Here is a 4,844-nt window from a genome sequence, read left to right as displayed (position 1 = left end):
GCACTTGATTCTAGCAGCTGATTTGCAGTGAGACTTCCTGGTGGTCAGGTGACCACCCTGAATGACCAGTAGTCTACTTGACTCCCTAACTGACTCAGAACTCAGGACATTCCAAACCAACTGCCCACATGACAGTTGCACAGAGAATTAGCATCATCTTCAACTGATCAAACCCGGATGATGAGCAGTTAATATTCATTAGCTGGGAACAGGGTCTACTGGGCTGGTGTTTTGGTGGCTTAACACATGAAGGTTACAGGCCCCCAGGGTCTCACTGACTAGAAACTGACCAATCGTCTGAGCAGCTTGGACTAAGGCCTGGCTAAGAGCGGGCAGTGGCTGCACGGGCTCTGAGTGGGCACCTTCCCTGCCCAATCCTCCCTCAGCCAGATCCAGGCTCTGCTGTACAAACTACAGCCATTGCTCCTGAATCTACTTGCTGGTATTAGTTCCACAGTACCTTCAATGGAGTGGTCAGTGGGGGTGCTATTTGGGTCCCTACCCTGTTGTTTGGCCAGATGCTGATTCTGATGTGCCTGAACCACCGCTGCGGATGGCCAGCAGATTATCTTGATCACAGATGATATTCTTGTGCATCCTGTGTTTGATTCCTTTATAATCTTCCTTTTCTTCTTGGTACCCGAGTCATGATCCTGGAAAACACAACAAAAACTGAAAGAACTATTGATAAGTTGCTGGGAGAAGACCATGCAGAGGTGTCAATTCATTCCCAGGTCACACGTCTGTTCTCTTTGTTCACCAGCCTCCTAGGGGAGTCTAGGGGAGTCAAGCGAATCAAAGCTGGGCTTGGGAAGAGGGTGTTGCACTGTGGGGTGCACTTAAAATAGCCAGTGGGCTGACTGCACGGGGACATGACTTTATTTAGTGAGATAATATAGAAAAGGAACACAGCACAGTGACCGACAGAGTGGGGGCTGGTGCCTGATGGTCTGGATTCAAATCATACCAGAAGCCACATGAACCTGGGAAAGTTATGCAGACCCTCTGTCCTCAGTTCCTTGTTCTGTGATAGTGGAAATGTTAATAGGGTCCACTTATTAGTATTACATGAGGAAGCTTAATACAGCAAATCAGGTAGACCCTGATGAAAAATGATGGTTACTTCATAAGTGCTACCTAAGTGTTCAAATATTAAATGTCTGGAAGAATAAGCAAGAAATGTGGTAGTGCTGCCTCCAGAGAGGGGACCTGGATGCCACAGGGCAGGGGAGTGGGGAAGGTTATGGGTGTGATGCTTTAGAGCTTCTGAAGAATATCTGTCATCATCTCCTGTGATCCCCACATCAGCCCCGTGGGGAACTCATGGCAGGTGCTGTGAACCATATTTTATGGTACATGGCACTAAAATGTTGAGATTTTAAGTGACTTTCCCGGAGTCGCAAAGCTGATGACAGATGGATGTGGGACAGGAATGTAGTTGGTTCCCTGGGACAGAAATCCCTGAACCCCTGAATCCTCTAGATGGTGCCCTGGACTCCTGAGCCCAGGGCTCCCCTCCCTCCATCCCCCCAATCCTCCTGCCTGCCCCGTGGTTGCTCCAAGGACAGGAGGGGTCTGAGCCAACAGGAGGGCCCATGCCTGACCCGCTGCCTCCCTTACATGTTGATCCCTGACCCCACAGCTGTTAAATATCCCTGAAAGAAGGTCCCTTGAAGGATCACAGGGTCCCATCTACGTCCCTCCTCCCTCATCATCTTCACACACCGGGTGAGCCTCCTGGTGGTCTGACCAGTGGTCGGCTTGTCTCCACGTGGCTCAGAGCCCTGGTCTCTCCAAGCCAGCTGCCCACATGGCACGTCTCTAACAAATTAGCTTGGTCTTCAACAACCAGCCCTGGATGCACAGTTAGTGCTGATTAATCAGGACAGTGGCCTGCTGGGCTGTGCTTGGTGGTTTAGTGGGTGAAGCTGGCGTGCCCCACTGTCGCCTGACTATTGATGTGAGCAACTGTCTGAGTAGCCTGGGCTACGGCCTGGCTGGGGAGGGGCCGTGGCCGCACTGGCTCTGAGGGCGCACCTTCCCTGCTCATCCTTCCTCATCAAAATCCAGCCCCTACAAACTCCTCATCCATCCCTAGACCCTGCAGTGGCACAGGAGAGAGGCCCATGCCCTTCTAGAGGGACCCCTCCATAGCCACAGCCTAGAGACCCCATCCCAGGACTGTCTCTGAGGATGACCCAGGCCCTCCTAATCTCTGTCACCAAATGTTCATTCCACTAACCCGATGGCATTGTCCCTTCTCTCCACGTTCCCAGGCAGCGCCCAAACACCCAGTGATCCTGTCCACATCAACCACTAGAAATACTGCCACGAAATCCCAGTTTCCTTCCTTTCTGAAAACCTCTAGGTTTAGACTGCTAATATTTGCTTTTGGATTTTGACATCGACATTCAGAAGTGTTTAGCCTGTAATTTCTCCTGTCCTGTAATATCTACTGCTGGTATGACATCAGTATTCTCCTGGTCCGATGAAAGCAGTGTGGGTGTGTTCCCTCTGTATCTGTTCTCTGGAAGAGTGTGTAGGAGACGGGCATCGTTTCTGTCTTAAATGTTTGGTAGAAATCAGAGGAAGCCACCTGGCCCTGAAGTTTGTTTTGTGGGGAAATTTTTTTGGCATCTCTTTCTAATTGAAGTTTACTTGGTGTATTGTACAGGGCACAGATCTTAAGCATAGAGCTTTATGGTTTCTTGTAAATATAAACACATCTGTTACCAACACCCAGTTCAATATACAGGACGTCCCCAGCACCCTGGCCGCCCCCTGTCGAAGAATAAGTGCTAACTTATTCGGTTATAAGAATGAAGTCAGTTACTCCATGTATATTCCAAGTGCAGTGATTTACACACAAATAACTCAAAATGAGTGTGGCAGCACAATGAGAAAGTAGTGGAGGGTGCTGGAGGGCTGGGAGAATCCAGTCCCTGGGGGATTTCCGCGGTGGAGGTGGGGCCAGAGTAAGGAAGCTGAGAGGAGCTTCTCTGAAGCATCTGGGCTTTTACAGAGGGAAGAACTACTGCTCCCCAGAGTGCAGCGCCCGTTGTAATTCACTGAGCCCTCCCTTTGCGGAGGGTGCTTTTCTATACTTGTGTGTTATTTTACATAGAAATGTTTAAAAACAAAAAGAGGAGATCAATTTTGTTTGATGTAACAGCCTTTCACTGTTAAAAGACAGACATATATCTAAAATTATGCTAAATCTGTACAGCTCCGACAGGAAGTAACCGGCACTCACTACCTGACTCAGGAGCGGAGGCGGAGCAGAGAGGCGGCCCTCCTTCCTTGGCCTCGTGTCTCATTTAAGCTGCCAGACGCTGCACAAGCTCCATCCCCTCTGAGTCTCAGGCTGAGGCCTCCAGGTCACAGTCTTCACAGGTGTCAGACCAGAACCTGCCACACAAAGGCAGGGACTGGAGTCAGTGGGGAGGTGGGCTCCCTGGGGTCGGTGTGTGGGACCCAGGGGGCTACTCAGACCCTGCAAGTGACTTTGGGCCCTGACATCCCCAGGGCTCACATCCCCAGGGCACTGGGGCCTGTTTGCTGCTCTTTGCCAAGTGTGTTCTGGTAGCAGAGAGACCTGTCCTACAGGGGCGATTTAACCTGGGCATTTGGCCGGGCGGCGTTCGAGCGACTGGTCCCCTGAACAGTGAAAGTGATGCAGAGGAAAGGGGAGGCACTGGGGCTCCAGGGTGAAAAGTGTGGGTCCTTCCCATCTGGGCGCTGTGACGAGTGGGAGGTCTGATGACACAGGTGGGAGTAGTGACCCTGTCCCTCCAGCCCACACGCAACACAGCCCATCATGAGACCAGCACAGTGGAAGTGGGCAGAGAACCGCAATGTTCCCTTTTCCCCTAGTAATCGTTTTTCTTTCTTTAACACCCCAGCCAAACTTGCCTGTGCTTTTTAATTTAAAAATATCCTGATGCTGTGGTCACAGAATCATAAATTCTATAGCTTTGCTGTATCCCAACATGAAAAGTTTGTAGAAGACACTGCTTTTCAGCGTGTAATAAAACCAGATGTATTTGTTATCTAATTTTAAGGTCATAATTAATTTGGAATCCTGGCCCTTTAACTCATCCTAAATTAGCATTGCTTTGAATTGCCTTCATTTTGTGTGTGTGTTGTATTCAATTTTTACACATCTATGAAAAATCTATAGAACCTCAGGTTGAGAAATGGTGCCATGAGGTGACCCAGGCCCTTCAGTGGGGCTCCACAGAGGCTGACGGGTCCCCAGGGGTTGGGCAAATCCCAGCCAGGTGTGGATCCTGCAGTGTCCCCTACCGGATGACAGGGCTACTGTGTGCCCACAGGGATGCAGCAGCGCTGGGCCAGGTGAGCTGTCTGCTTGCATGAGAAGAAGCCCCGGTTCCTCTGTCCTCCTCACCCTTTCCCCAGGACGCCTGAACTGGGGGGTACCAGGGCCACTCCAGATATCTCACTACACCTGGTGATTAACTGGGGATGTTGTCTGCTGACCTTGGCGGGTTGGGAGGGCAAGGCTGGGTCCTGCAGAGGGAGATGTTGAACCTCACCAGGGACACTCTTTCCAAAGAACACAATGTGAACAACACCTCCAGGAGTGATGTATGTGATGACTCCACAGACACCTTCGGCCCCCCATCTAAACATAAGAGCCTGGCATCTTCAGGGATTCTATGGAACGGGGACTGTTCCCTGGCGAGATGCACTCAGGTCATCCTCCAGTTGCCTGCGCAGATTACCACCATTCTCTTCTCTCCACCTTTTTGTTCACATGCAGTGGTGAGCACCTCTGTGCTCTTCTCTGGCTTTTGGGTTTTCCTGAAGCGCCAAAAAAAAAA

The 4,844-nt window shown here is 50.6% G+C and overlaps 1 long non-coding RNA gene across 2 annotated transcripts; it reads right to left on the bottom strand.

Annotated features, from left to right (window-relative positions):
• Nucleotides 1-70: 70 nt before the first annotated feature.
• LOC114898244 lies at nucleotides 71-4,837 on the bottom strand. 2 transcript variants are annotated; one of them, XR_003794315.1, is made up of 3 exons: nucleotides 4,596-4,837; nucleotides 3,257-3,408; nucleotides 71-653 (listed from the first exon to the last, which is right to left on the bottom strand). It is a non-coding gene; the product is annotated as an uncharacterized LOC114898244 (long non-coding RNA). The 2 variants fall into 2 exon arrangements; XR_003794312.1 differs by lacking the exon at nucleotides 4,596-4,837 and having other exon boundaries at nucleotides 587-653; nucleotides 3,257-4,584.
• Nucleotides 4,838-4,844: the final 7 nt, after the last annotated feature.

This window comes from Monodon monoceros, unplaced genomic scaffold, assembly GCF_005190385.1.
Source record: "Monodon monoceros isolate NGI ecotype Baffin Bay Population unplaced genomic scaffold, NGI_Narwhal_1 Contig2696_ctg1, whole genome shotgun sequence".
Taxonomy (NCBI): Eukaryota; Metazoa; Chordata; class Mammalia; order Artiodactyla; family Monodontidae; genus Monodon; species Monodon monoceros.
This window is presented reverse-complemented; position numbering and strand designations above follow the sequence as displayed.